This window comes from Zootoca vivipara, chromosome 5 (genome assembly GCF_963506605.1).
Source record: "Zootoca vivipara chromosome 5, rZooViv1.1, whole genome shotgun sequence".
In the NCBI taxonomy this organism is placed as follows: Eukaryota; Metazoa; Chordata; class Lepidosauria; order Squamata; family Lacertidae; genus Zootoca; species Zootoca vivipara.
In genome coordinates this window covers 77,563,334-77,578,645 of record NC_083280.1, presented here as the reverse complement: position 1 = coordinate 77,578,645, position 15,312 = coordinate 77,563,334, and the positions used below count along the sequence as shown (strand labels likewise).

The following is a 15,312-nucleotide window of genomic DNA, read 5'->3' as shown; positions in this document are numbered from 1 at the left end:
ATGCATGATAAAAGAATCATAATTCCCACAGCCTTTCCAACATAATGGTGATCAAGACTTGTTTATCTTGGAGAGCAGTGTTGGAAACCAATGCCAGTAGAAGAGAACCTTAAGGGACACTTCTTGAAGGCAAGCGGAGTTTATCTTTAACAGGAGGCAGGACCACAGCCCCTTCCATTTATGCTCATCAATGTGAGTCCCAAAGTCCCCCCTTCCCAAGCTGGTGAAGGCAATTAAAGCTGCCCCTAGACTGATCTATCAACACACTATAAAGCAGGCACCCCAAAACTTTGGCCCTCCAGATGTTTTGGACTACCAGAGCAGTCCAAACCAGAGCAGCATATGGAAACACTGTTTACCTTCCCGCTGGAGCGGTACCTATTTACTCTATCTACTTGCACTTTGAGGTGCTTTCGAACTGCTAGGTTGGCAGGGATTCGAACCGCCGACCTTCTGATCGGCAAGCCCTAGGCTCTGGGTTTAACCCACAGCGCCACCCGCGTCCCATGTGTTCTCCATATAGTACATCACTAATTCTATTGACTCCCCTAGATTCCCAGGCCTGAAATTGCTGATATTTAAAGCAAACTCCACTCCCTCTATGTCAAAAGGGTTGCTTTCAAGAAGAGGTTACAAATTTTCCTCAGTGCTGCAGTGGACAGTCCCAGAAAGAGATGGAGGGGGAGATCTCAATCTGTGCCCAGGGTAACTTCCAGGAGCCCCTAATAAGGGGAATTAGTTGCTTAACCTGAAAGGCAACATAATATAACTTTGAATGGAACACATGGTGTAGTCCTCCCCACCTCCATTTACTCTCAGAAGACTAGAGAAGAGACCCTCCTAAGAATATTAGGGGGCTGGGCAGGGGAAGGACTAGACCAAGTGAAAAATGAACATAATATTTTAGCTGCAGATCATTCACTTTCAGCTTTGCATGCATCTGGACATTCTGTTGCTGCGCCCATAACCTAGGCTTAAGGTGCCATTTAGCTCCTAGCTTTCATATCTCAGTTTCTAACACTGGGCAGTCAGTGCATTTGGAAGCTGCATCCTTGTGGGCATTTAGGTAGCTACCGTGTTTCCCCCTTTTTAAGACACCGTCTTATAACTTTTTTTCCTCAAAAAAACACAGGGTGGCTTACTTTCGGTGGGATGTCTTATTTTTTAATTACTGGTACGGTTTTTACGGCTCAGGGCGCTGCTGTGCTCTCTTGAGTGCTCAGCACTGCAGCAGCCACCGGTTCCGGGCGGCAGGGCAGCAGGCGTCCTTGGCCAGGCCAGGCGGAGGCCACTGGCTCAGGCGCTCCCCCCGCCGCTGCAGGGTGCTCCAAGCTCCTTGGCTGGGCCAGGCAAGGAAGAAGCAGTGAGCCCAGCGGTGGTGGCAAGCGGTGGTGGCAAGCGGAGCACGGGGATGCAGCCAGCAAGGCGGGAGCGCGATCAGCTGTTAAGCAGAGCTCTTGGCCGCATGGAGTGACTCTGTGAGTGGAGGTGCCTGTGGGGGTTGGTTTCCATGGCGCGGAAGTATGGCTTATTTTGGGGGTATGTCTTATATTTCTCAAATGCTTAAAAACCCTGCCATGGCTTACTTTATGACTATGTATTAAAAAGGGGGAAACAGGGTACCCTCAGGGGACTGGCCTTGATGAGGGAAAGATCAGGCTACATGGTTAACAGACAGGAAGTGTTGGGGACAGTAGATAAGCGTTTGTTGGGAGCTGGATTTCTTATACAGTGGTACCTCTGGTTATGAACGCTTCTGGTTACGAACGCTTCTGGTTACGAACTCTGCTAACCCGGACGTAGCTGCTCCTGATTGCGAACTTTGCCACAGGATGCAAGCGGAAATCGCGCGCCAGAGGCGCATGCGCAGCAGGAGACCCTATTAGCGAAAGCGCACATCAGGATAAGAAGGGTTTCAGCTTAAGAACGGACCTACGGAATGAATTAAGTTTGTAACCAGAGATACCACTATACAGTATTGATTATCACAGAAGCGATTTGGAATGAGAACGGGAAAGGACACTTTTATAGATACACTGTGACTGGCATGGCTCATAATTGTTGGGTTGGCTGCATGCATGGCAAAAGGTGAAATAAACAATGGGGACAGTTAAATGGAGATTTATAGTTTGACTGTAAACCTTCAAAATAGGATGGAGTATAAATGTAAAGAAATAGAAGGTGCAATGTGCCACATCTTAAAATTTAAGACAGACAGATATCCACAGCTGCCAAGCAGATGTTTAATTCCACATTTTGATTCCCTTTCTTCTTGTTTATTTTTATTGGACAATCTCAGACTTCAAAGCTGACATCTGTTGTTTGACTTTCCACAATTTAATTTACCCTCTCTCTTCTAATTCATTATGCTAGAAAATTTTTCAGCATAATAGTTTCACATTAAAAAAAGGTGTGACCCGGAAAAGAAGTATTAAGAGTGTGGAAGTCAAGAAGTAACCTGATTAATACTGGTTTGAAATTCATTAACGGAGCATTAAAAAACCCACACTGAGATCCATAGTTTCTGCAGAATACAGCTCTAGTGGCTTAACATATCCACCCCAGTTTACAAAATATAAATTAGGGGTTTATTTGGAGTAATAAAGCTATGCATGTTATCAATTGTTTTATCTGACAGCAAACTGTATTTTAAAAAGTAAAATTATCAAATTTTAATGCATCTAAAGAAAATAAAAAGTTATATTGGAACAATTTATCTATAGGTAAAGGTAAAGGAACCCCTGACTATTAAGTCCAGTCGCAGACGACTCTGGGGTTGCGATGCTCATCTCGCACAGCTTATGATATAGAGCAAAATCAGAACAATGGCAAATCATGATTTTTGTTTCTCAAGAGGCTAAAGTTTCCCATTATGCCAATAACTGTCACATCTTTGACTCCCTTTTCAGACATGTTTATGAGATTGATGTGACCAGATAAGGATTAATATATATGGGGCAGATTGTGAAAGCAAGGGTGGGGAAGGCACATCAATCTAAGTTTATACAAGCTGGTGATTGAAAGATGTCTGCCACACACCTGGAATTTGGAAACACACAGATGGTGGTTCAATCAGTTTAGTTGGGAGGGGAGGAGAAATCCAGTTCAAACTATTTGTGTGATGCACCACTTGCCTTTAATCTTGGGACTACATAAGATGCACAAATTTATCCATGCAATTAGCTACTTAAAAATCAAATGTTGCCTTAAAGGTACCCCTGACCGTTAGGTCCAGTTGCGGGCGACTCTAGGGTTGCAGCGCTCATCTCGCTTTAATGGCCGAGGGAGCCGGTGTTTGTCCGCAGACAGCTTCCGGGTCATGTGGCCAGCATGACTAAGCCGCTTCTGGGGAACCAGAGCAGTGCACGGAAATGCCGTTTACCTTCCCGCCGGAGAAGTACCTATTTATCTACTTACACTTTGACGTGCTTTCCTGCCAACTGCTAGGTTGGCAGGAGCAGGGACCGAGCAATGGGAGCTCACCTCGTCGCGGGGATTCGAACCCCCAACCTTCTGATCAGCAAGCCCTAGGCTATATTGCTATTCATTTTTTAAAAAATCAGAATAGTTTACAACAGTCACCCATAAAACCATAGAATAAAAACTATACAAAATTTTAAAAACAGAAATCAGCTATTTTGAAAAGATGCAGAACTCAATCTAGCCTCAAAAATCTCTGTTAGACTGACACTTTTTGCAGAAAGCATTTCGTAGTTCTATTCAGTCAATTATAGTTTGGCTGAAAGATTCAGCTGGAATGTTGTGAGAGAGATTACAAATCATAGTCTAGACTTCAGAGGAGATGTGCTGCTTTTATTATATGCCACATTAATGATCAAATGCATATTGCTTTAAGTTATGCAATACTGGAGCACTTCTGGGGATCATGGGCGTAGGCAGGGGGGGCAGGAGGGGGCAGCTGCCCCCCCTAGAAGCAAAAAAATAATGTATTTTACAGACCATAAACAGCACTTTTCCCCTCCAAAAACTGAAGTGGAAAGGGCTTTGCTTTAGCAAGAGCAGCTAAGTCTCCGCTTGCTGGGGGGGGGGGGGACAGCAGTAACAAAAACACATCAAATAAATAAAGCAAAGTGGCTACCAGTAGTTAAGCAGTTAAGACAATGGAGCATATATCCCCAGGCAAGATTCGATAGCTGACCATTTCACCCTATTGTTCTTAAGTGGGAGTTGTTAATGAGCATTCAGGAGCATTAAGAGTTCTATTGGTGATTTAATGAGGGTGCAGACTCAGAGGATTCAATTTGACTAAGGTGGCTCTGCAAGGCTAAAAAGAAGTGAATAAGAAAGGGGGGAGGCTGTAGCTTAGACAGACACAGTGATGTTTATAAAAAGCATTGGTGTTCCAGTCTGCCCCTCCTCCTGCATCTGTATACTGTAAATCACGGGTGGCCACCTCCCAAGAGACTCTGATCTACTCATAGTTTAAAACTGGGGGTGATCTACCCCCTTTTGGGGGGTTCAGGTCAAAGCTGTTGAGTTTTTTTAAAAGGAAGGGAAGCCCTGTTTTTTTGGGTTTAGGTCAAACTTGTTGAGCTTCTTTTAGGAGGGAGGGAGGCCCATTTTTGTTTAGGGCTTCAGGTCATAGTTCAACTTTTTTGAGGGAGGAGGAAAATTTTGGGTGAGCTTTTTTTAGGGGTGCCAGTGACCTACCAGTGATCTACCACAGACATCCAGTGATCTACTGGTAGATCACAATCTACCTGTTGGACGTGCCTGCTGTAAATCAAGCAGAGAGAAAGCTGCTTACAAGGCTCCTGTACATGCAGAGTTCCAGCATCACAGCGTCACCCAGAGGCACCCACAAATATGAGTTATCCCTCTCTCTATTTCTTCCTTCCTTCCCTCCCTCTTCCATCCTTAATAAAATACGGGGGGGCAGATAAGCCCCACATAGAAAGCCCATCAACATGGGGGGATGACTCTTTCAAATACGGTATTTACCAGTAATTGGGGGGGGGAGGCACCTAGGCCTCTAGGAGTTGGCTGCTATGCCTAGGAGTAGGACAATTCAAGAAAGCAGAACGATGCATATTGTATGGTAATATATCAATAGAATCGTAGAATTGTAGTCGGAAGGGACCACAAGGGTCATCTAGTCCAACCCGCTGCAATGCAGGATTTTTTTCCTAAGGTGGGGCTTGAACCATGGTTGAAATATTATGCTGATATGCAGCAATGCCTCGGAGCCGTCGTGGCTGCGGCCATGCCTTGCCTCGCCCTCGCCCGCCCTGCCACCCCCTCTCGCCTGCCCGACCCTCCCATCCTCTTGCTGCAGAGTTCCAGCATCACAGCGTCACCCAGAGGCACCCACAAATATGAGTTATCTCTCTATTTCTTCCTTCCTTCCCTCCCTCTTCCATCCTTAATAAAATACGGGGGGAGGCAGATAAGCCCCACATAGAAAGCCCATCAACATGGGGGGATGACTCTTTCAAATACGGTATTTACCAGTAATTGGGGGGGGGAGAGGCACCTAGGCCTCTAGGAGTTGGCTGCTATGCCTAGGAGTAGGACAATTCAAGAAAGCAGAACGATGCATATGGTATGGTAATATATCAATAGAATCGTAGAATTGTAGTCGGAAGGGACCACAAGGGTCATCTAGTCCAACCCGCTGCAATGCAGGATTTTTTTCCTAAGGTGGGGCTTGAAACATGGTTGAAATATTATGCTGATATGCAGCAACGCCTCGGAGCCGTCGTGGCTGCGGCCATGCCTTGCCCCGCCCTCGCCCGCCCTTCCACCCCCTCTCGCCTGCCCGACCCTCCTGTCCTCTTGCTGCAGAGTTCCAGCATCACAGCGTCATCCAGAGACACCCACAAATATGAGCTATCTCTCTCTCTATTTCTTCCTTCCTTCCCTCCCTCTTCCATCCTTAATAAAATTTGGGGGGGGGGCAGATAAGCTATGCTATGGTAATATATCAATAGAATCATAGAATTGTAGTCGGAAGGGACCACAAGGGTCATCTAGTCCAACCCGCTGCAATGCAGGATTTTTTTCCTAAGGTGGGGCTTGAACCATGGTTGAAATATTATGCTGATATGCAGCAACGCCTCGGAGCCGTCGTGGCTGCGGCCGTGTCTTGCCTCGCCCTCGCCCGCCCTGCCACCCCCTCTTGCCTGCCCGACCCTCCCGTCCTCTCCAGCCAAGCAGGGTAGCCGCCAACGCTACCAGCCCCAGAAGCACAAGGTGGCCGCTGCTGCCGCCGCCACAATATCATCAGGCCCGCTGGTCCTTTAGCCCCGCCCACTTCATGGCCCCTCCCCTTCCGTGCCTTGGCCCTGCCCCTGAACGACCATGGCTTACCCCCCCCCCCCCTAGTTTTGATCCTGGCTACGCCCCTGCTGGGGATTCTTACATTTCTACTTAAAGCTCAATACACTTTGCTCTGAATTACCGGTAAACATATCTACTACCAGGTCCATTAGTAGAAGTGTGTGCAGTCATACAACTATCTGTGGTTGAGGAAAGAAAGTTTTTCACATTTAATAAATCCTTTTTAAAATAGCAGCTTCTTAATACTGTGTTGCGGGAACAGCTGTAGAACGGATCACCTGCTGGTAATGTAGTAGTATGTAAATGAGTCTTATTTTTGGAGCAAAGATTCTAGAGCAGTGCAACACATTGCTGTATGCAGCAGAATATTTTCCTATTTCTGGAACCCAAATATAATCCTAGAATATCACAATACACACTATCATGACCATGCAAAAACAACAAACCAACCTAGGCTTGCCCAGCTGCAAATAAGAATTATCTTTAAGCAACTAGATAGGGAATCTTTACAAAGACTGCTTTTAATTTTTATTTTAGGCCAGACACAGGTATATGTAGGCAGGTGGGTTAGTAATTGCTTTGTGAGCTGGTAACTTCAGTAGGCTTTTTAGGTTAAACAGATGTGACTCACACAAGATTCAAAATTACCAGTCTAGAATAATCAAGCCAGATATCTACATTTTGCACCTACAAAAACTACAGTATTTTTTTAAATCAAGAATTCAACCTTGCCTTTGACCCGTTTGCCACTCACTATTAATACTTCAGTTGCTTTCTTGGTGATTACTAATTTTCAAACTGGTGTGTGCTCACCCTGGTTTCCTAGGCTTTAATTTCTGTGCTGTGAACAACAGTAAATGTGAAGTTCAAACAAGTACTGTATGCATTCCCAGATATGTATCCCAGAATCCCTAGTGCACACTGCAGACATCACTTTGGAATTTTTCCAGGCCATCTGCGTTTGTAACGCAACAACTGTTCAGTTGTTGCTCATGTGTTGCAAGGAAGCCAAATGTTTTCCCTCAGGGAAGTGCTTGTATCTCAGGTATAATGCAATTACTATATACTGTGGCTGGTAAAAATGTGATTCTTTAGTAACCTTGCAGCACCCTTCCAATGAGCAGTTCTGTCTGCAACATACTAAGTGTCCAGGGCATCTACCTGACAGCCAGGTCTTGTTTGCAGCTGGAACTCACCGGAACTCATTTCTGGCACCTCTCAGGTGGGTGCCAATGCCATTGTAAGAGAACAAGGGAGGCATTCATGGTGAGTTCTGGCACCTCTTTTCTAGAAAATGGCACTACTGACAGCATCCATGGCATACAGGTGGTAAATAACTTCCTCCCCCTCATACTTGGTGTGTAGGCGACAACACACTGCAATAGTCTACTTCAGGCATGTCCAAAATTCGTTTTGGGGGCTTAATCCGGTCTGCCGGTCAGTTAAATCCGGCCCCTGTGGCAGTTTATTTCCTGGGATAAAATCCTTTTTAAAAACCCTCCACAACTTCAATCCTAAAAAAAGATCTTTGGACGGTCCTCACGGCCCTTCACTTCATCAAATCTGGCCCTCTTTGAAAAACGTTTGGACACCACTGGTCTACATGCAAAAGAAAAGAGGAAAAACAAAACACAGGAGTTGAAAATGAGCTATCACAGGGAAATATGAAGATATGTCCAATACCAGTTCTCTCTACACTACCTGGGAGCAAATCTTCACACTCAGTGCAGGGGCACACTATACCAATACCTCAGTGAGCCACTTGTTATTTTAACTCAGTGTTTTCTTTTTAGCTATTCTATTAGTCCCCTTTTGCCCTGTGCTACCACTTCTTTAAATACTTCTCCAATAGCTTTCCCTCCTTTGCTTTCCCCATACCATTCATGCTCTCTTCTCTGTAGTACAGTGCATCTGTCATCCCTACCAACACAAACCTTTCAGGATTAAGAGGCACATTCAACAGGGGGAAATGCTTGGGAGCCAAATATTGATGGTGGGTGGAGCCACCTATTTTCTGCCATCCATATCATGGTGGTACAATCTCTCAAACCAAATGGGCCGCAATAATACCTCAACACAGAGCCCAGGAACCACACGTTGAATTACAATATCCATATCATAAATTAAAGTGTTCACAATATAGTTAATAATATTTAATATACACAATGCTTGTTCACAGACACCCACCCCATCAATTGGTGCATCCCAAAGCTCAAACCTCTCTGCAATATGGTATCTTGTAGGCTACTAACAGAAGCAGGGACTAGGAGGAGGGGAACATGAATAGTACACAATCCAATATATGCACTTGCACAAAAATCAGGAGCACCAAGTCCCTCTGCCAAACCTTTCCCATTTGGGTGGGATCTGCAAGGCAACAACAAGGGGAAATGAAAGAGGTGGACCAGCCCAGCTTGCAGTGTGGCTCTGAACTATGAGCAAGGCTACGAAAAAAGGAGAGCCTTAGCTTGCTTGCAAAAGCCCTCTCCTGAATTGTGCAGCTACTTAGCCCACAGCCTTTCAGAAAGCAGTATGAGAGTAGCACAATACTGATGGGTAGGGCAGCATGCACATGCCTAACTCCCTATGCACATCACACTCACCTCAATGAATGTAAGTAATGAAAAGCAGTGATGAGGAATGTAGGATTTTAGTGGTATCTTGGGACACCCTTGAGTACTGCATAGAAGGCCTCGGAGGGTCATATGTACCTCATGGGTTGCTCACATGTGGCATAAAAGTAATGTTTCAAGACTACCAGTAATGACTGGACTATCTGTGCTTTCTCTCATGGCTTTAAACAGCGAAGATAGGTACCTAGATTGTATGTGGGTGGGGGATATTGCCTACATTGTGTATCCCCAAGAGAAATTTACTTACCTGAGAACCCTTGCTACCTGCCTAAGGTAAGAAAAAGTGGCAGGTTGTAATATATTTTAATGGATCAACTTTTATTACCTTCAAATTTAAGAACAGTGGGCAAATATTTATATACACACTTCTTTTCATTGTAGATTTGAACTGCTAATTAATATACATATTACATGAGAGAAGTACATTAACAGCACAATCCTATGTGAAAATTAGGTCCTCAAAGTTCAATGACAGTTCTTATCTGGGATGTGTGTTAGCTAGACATATTTACTAGGGAGTAAGCTCTATTAAGGGACCCAGGTGGCGCTGTGGTTAAACTACTGAGCCTAGGGCTTGCTGATCAGAAGGTTGGCGGGTCGAATCCCTGTGACGGGGTGAGCTCCCGTTGCTTGGTCCCAGCTCCTGCCAACCTAGCAGTTCGAAACCACGTCAAAATGCAAGTAGATAAATAGGAACCGCTACAGCGGGAAGGTAAACGGCGTTTCCATGTGCTGCTCTGGTTTGCCAGAAGCGGCTTTGTCATGCTGGCCACATGACCTGGAGGCTATACGCTGGCTCCCTCGGCCAATGATGCGAGATGAGCGCGCAACCCCAGAGTCGGTCACGACTGGACCTAATGGTCAGGGGTCCCTTTACCTTTAAGCTCTATTAACACACTGGGACTTTCTTCTGAGTAAGTATGTGTAGGAATGAACTATAAACAACATTTCTTACGCATGAAGTACAGTATTCCAAGTAGCCCAACTGAAATCATGGAACTTTAAAAAACAAAAAACACAAAGTTCAGTTAATTTGTTTAGAATAAAGTTACATTGCTGGAACATAAAGTTACATTGCAGCAGGCAACTTGCTCCAAAGCTTACAAAGTTTTACCAATTATATATTGAATATATCTTTCTTCTACTTAAAACCCATTGACCTGCAAACTGCCGGTAAATAGTCTTGAGGATGGCCTTCAAAAACATACCCCCTTAATCTTCTTTTTGTTATGATGAAAATACCTTTAATCTCTCTCACACACACTTTCAGCCTAACTTTTATCCTGCTTTAGAGGGGGCTTTATCAGAAGGAGTTGCAACTTCAGAACTCACAATTTAAGCCCAAAACAATGCTAGTCAGAACATTCCATCAGAAAACATGTTTAGCCTTTAAGATATCATTCCACTGCTTCAGAACTTTCAATAACTATACCTTTAAAAACTTTGTGCACTTGAAAGTTATTGCCAAGAAGCTAACATTCTGCAGTAAGAAAGTTTCATTTTCTACAGTATCTTTTTAAATGTAAGAACGCTAGTTTTGTGATCATAAGATGACAGAAAGACTGAAACTAAGGACCTGCAACAAAATGTTTCAGCATAGGAGTACTCCTGGTTCAGGATTTGAGCCAAACAACAATTCTCCTAGAATGCTCCATTTCATTTCTTCATCACTACCCCTGTTAGCCAGCACTTAATATCCACTGACCATGCTCAGTCCTCGTTGGGCTATTTTGGGGTTTTCTTCCCAAGTCCATTTGAGCTAATGGAATAATGCCTCACCAAACCTTGGCTCCTCTCCACCCCTGGAAGCCTGCTGATACCTTCCTCTTGTAAACAGATGTGTGCTGTTTGGCCTACCTAAAGGATCCACACTTCAAGAGAACTGAGTTTATTAATAGAATTTGGGATTCACAGTGGTTCTCAGGAACTGATTCACAAAACTGCTGTTCAAAAATTAATGATATGTATTGGCCATCTGAACAACATGCCTTCACATACAAGAAACAACACGTATCAAAACCAAGCCTTAGGCAAAGGCAACTATGTGCACTTTTACATATCAGATGAATACAAAGACACTCATGCTTCTTAGAACGAAGGAAAAGATACACAATTGTGATGTAGTATTTACACAGTTCAAATAATTGAACATAGTTGCTAGATGCATGAAAGGTAGAACAATAACCCTTAACACTTTATTTAATTTCAAGGAACCAAGCTGCAGTCTTTAAACTATTAGGCATATAACCCTAATTCACTTACTTGGAGGCAAACTACATTCAAATTAACTGGGTACATCCAAGTCTACTGTGTAATTGGTATGAAAGCTTTTAATAGATTTGTGCATTACAGTCTAAATATGAATAAATCACAAAAATATATTGATCTAGCATTCAAACAACTGAATCCACTGTGTGGATTTAGTTTGGAGTTTTTTGCACCAATTTGTTTTGAGCTTGGAGGAGTATATTTCAAGAACTGCAGGACCCAAACTTAATAAATGCAATTGTCTTCTCTGTTAACTTCACTTTGATTTTTAAATCCTACATAACAGAGAACTAGGATCAGGACTTCTGGTGTGGTGCCAGTTCAAGGCATCTGCAAGTCAAGTCATGTATTTGGAATAGAAAATACACCTGTTAAACTCTCATAAACATAACTAACTGGAGAGTTCTAATTCACATGAATTGTTATGACAAAAATGTAAAAAGAAAACACTAGAGTCATACCTCGGTTTGCGACCGCCTCCGTTTGCGACCACTTTGGTTTCCGACCACCACGGACCTGGAAGTGTTTACAACAGCGTGCACGTGCGCAGAAGTGCTCTATTGAAGCTTCGCGCACGTGCAGAAGCGTGCATCAGCGAGAGACCGATTCGGGGAGCGACCGGCTCCGCGGAACAGATTGCAGTCGCAAACCGAGGTATGACTGTACAGTAAATTTAACACAGTGGTGGCCGACCAACAAACAAGTTCACTTGGTGGACTTTCCACCTCTTGCCTAAAGAGTGCTAGGTAGGGAAGCAGAAGTGCACAGAAATGCCAAAACTGGGCAAAAGGACCCAAGTACACCTTAACATCCCACTTACTGAATCACTTTTGGAACCCATGTTGCAGATTGGCCAGATTGGCTATCCAATGATTTAGAACATGCTTGTGAAACATTTAGCTACAATAAAGGTAAAGTTACCCCTGACTGTTAGGTCCAGTCATGGACGATTCTGGGGTTGCGGCGCTGATCTTGCTCTATAGGCCGAGGGAGCCGGCATTTGTCCACAGACAGCTTCTGACGAACCAGAGCAGCGCACGGAAACGCCATTTACCTTCCCGCCAGAGCGGTACCTTTTTATCTACTTGCACTTTTGACGTGCTTTCGAACTGCTAGGTGGGCAGGAGCTGGGACTGAGCAACGGGACCTCACCCCGTTGCAGGGATTCGAACCGCTGACCTTCTGATCAGCAAGCCCTAAGTTCTGTGGTTTAGACCACAGAGCCACCCGTGTCCCTTTAGCTACAATAGCTGTCTATTACAAACTATTTTCTTTCCTTGTTTCATACAACTTTCATTTTATAGAACTGTATTACCATCCCATTTCTTTTACTTTTTTTTAACCTTTTACAGAACCAATGAATACAACATTATACTGGATTTATCAAACCAGATCTATCAATTTTCATCATACAAAAAAACCCCAGCTAATCACAAATGAATGTCTTGCCTCATTAAAGCTATTTTTTTACTGGATATGCGAGTGAACAAAACACGTGCTCCAACCACATTCAAACACCGAAACCCAAAATGTCCAGAGACACTGAGGTTGCAATCCTGCGAGTAAGCCCCATTGAATTCAATAGGACTTATGAGTAGGCATAACCATGACTGCGCTGCTGCACTCATTTTAGTAGCAGATTTATACTTTATAAATACTTTATAAAATTTCGTTTTTCAAAAACTGGCAGTCCACTGCTTGGAACCCAGGCCCACTGATCTTATTTCCAACCAAGTCAAATGTGCCAAGAACGAACTGCAACTGCTACTGGGTTACCTAGTCACTGTAATATTGAAAACACTGCAGAAAAGTAGCACACACCGCACTACTGGAGCTTGATTAACGCTTCTAATTGTGACGGCTATCAACTCCTTTAATATTTATTGTTTATTTTGGTGGCTGCAGTTGAAAGGATATTAAATAATTCTGTTAATTAAAAAGCAACACTACAAATGAAGGGCCTCTCCCCTACATAAGTAGCACCATTCACTCCAGGAAGACAACCAAGCGCAAAAACTTACACCAGGATCGGAAACGGAAAGGTGAGAAAGGGCAACTTAAAAGCGCCAAAAGGTTCCTAAGCAAACGACCAATCCCAGGACCCTCAAAAAAAGAAAAAAGACACCCTTCTCCAAATGGTAGCAGGCAAAGAAGAGAAGAGCAGCAGCAATGGAAACGACCTATTGATAAGTGGGCATTTCCACGGCTAGCAAACAGCTCTGGCCGAGTTATTTAATTAGTTAAACCTGGGGCTTTTTAAAAAAAGTTATATAGTGAGACACAGCGGGCCGCTTGGGGGGGGGGGTTGGAATTGGAGGCGTCGATTTTCCGTCGACACCAAGAACTCCGGGACCGGCCGACTACGCTTCTCTTCAGCAGCCCGAGCCTATACTTAATCCGGAGTGAATCCCACCGAGCTGAACGGGGCTCACTCCCGAAGGAGCGTGCATACCCCCCGCTTTAAGGAAGCCTTTCTTATGTTTTAACCTCTTATTATGCGAATGGCTGGGGCTACCCAGTCAGATGGGTGGGGGTACAAATAAAAATGTATTGTTAAATTCAAGACGGAGAGGGGAGGGCAGCCTTTCCCTCAGGGCCACCGGCCAGGCCTCCTCTGCACCGGTTGCGAGGGGGAAGGAAACACACACGCACTCGCGTCCACACGTCTCCCCTTTCGCGGGAGGGCGAAACCCGAGGGAGGCCTGCCTGCGGACTCCACACCTTCCCCCGCCGCCATTTACTCGCCTCCCTCACCTCTCTCCCCTCCTTCCCCGTCGCCCCACAGCGCGCCCCACTCACCCGCGTCGGGGGCCCGTCATCCTCCTGGCCAAGGGGTTTCCTTTCTGCCCCCACACCGGAGCGGGCTGAGCTTGAGAGGCGGGTAAAGAGGGTCGTCGTTTGGGGAGGGGGGAGAAGAAGGCGCCCTCCTCCTCCTTCTCACCGCCGCTTCGGCCTTGCGACGCGGCTCTGGGCTAGACGGCGGGAGGCGGGGAGCCGAGAGGGTGGCTGGGCTGCCCCACAACACACAGGCGCGCAGGCCTCTCTCTCTCTCCCTCGCCGCGCTGCGCCTCCCGCTCACTCGACGCCCGGGCCGGCCGTTCCCCTCAGACCCGCGCGCGTGCGCATGAGAGTGTCCTGGGCGCGCGAGCGAGATATATATATAATTGGACAGAGGGGTGAAAGAAGACGACGAAGAGGCTTCTCGGGAGCGAGCGAGCGCTCGGATTATTCCAATCACGGCCGCTGCCTCTGAAAGCAGCTCCAGCAGCAGCAGCAGCCGCCACGGAACGGGAGGCGGGGAGAAGAGAAGAGAGGCGGCAGGGCGTCCAATAGGAGGCCGAGGGGGGGCGCGCTCGCGCTCGCCCGTGCGCAAGGGAATAAAAAAAGGAGGTTTGGGAAGCGGGGAGAGGAGACGGGCGCAGCCGCGCGCGCTTTCTCCTCGCAGGCAGGCAGCGTCGAGGGGTTTCTATGTGCGTGTCTCTCTCTCTCTGGCTCCTGTTCTCTCCCCGCGTTTCCTCGACGGAAACCCGCCGAATAAGACCGGCCTTAGTTCGACGCCGCCCGCCGCCGTGTTGTTACTTCTTTGCCTAGTACGGGCAGCGACCTGGGTTCGTTCGGCGGCGCTCGCCACCTCCCCGCCCCTTCTCCCGAAGCAGCGGCCGAACGCGCGGCGGAGATTGCCGAAGGGCCCGAGGCGCTGTGGAGAAGGGGGGGGGCGGGGGAAACATTCCTCCGCCATCTCCCTTCCCTGGAAACCCTCGACGGGGGTGGGGACGTGTTTCCTTACTGCACCAAATCTCACCTACCTGATACGTGGATAGGGAGTGCAGGATTTACGTATAAGCTGTAGCTTAGGGCCCCACTCTCTTGGACCCCCCAAAAAAAATTAAAGGGGGGGGGAAAACCCTGGATGTACAGTTCCAAAATATAAGTTAAAAAAACAAATAAAATAAAACAACCTACATACAGCAACAGTGTTTTGTGTTGTGTTGGCTCCTATGGTGTAAGTAATGGGCCCCGCCTGCTCCCTAAAATATCACTGGTTTGCTCATTTCTATATATAGGATGCCTACATTGTGCACGGACTGGCTGCATGGCAACATGTGCAAAA

The 15,312-nt window shown here is 46.0% G+C and overlaps 1 protein-coding gene across 1 annotated transcript in view; it reads right to left on the bottom strand.

Annotated features, from left to right (window-relative positions):
* BMPR1A (bone morphogenetic protein receptor type 1A) overlaps positions 1-14,751 on the bottom strand; it is a 59,737-nt gene extending 44,986 nt beyond the window's left edge. The window contains exon 1 of the mRNA XM_035137314.2: positions 14,001-14,751. The gene's annotated coding sequence lies outside the window, so the exon portion shown is untranslated. The remainder of the gene's footprint in view (positions 1-14,000) is intronic.
* Between the last annotated feature and the right edge of the window lie 561 nt (positions 14,752-15,312).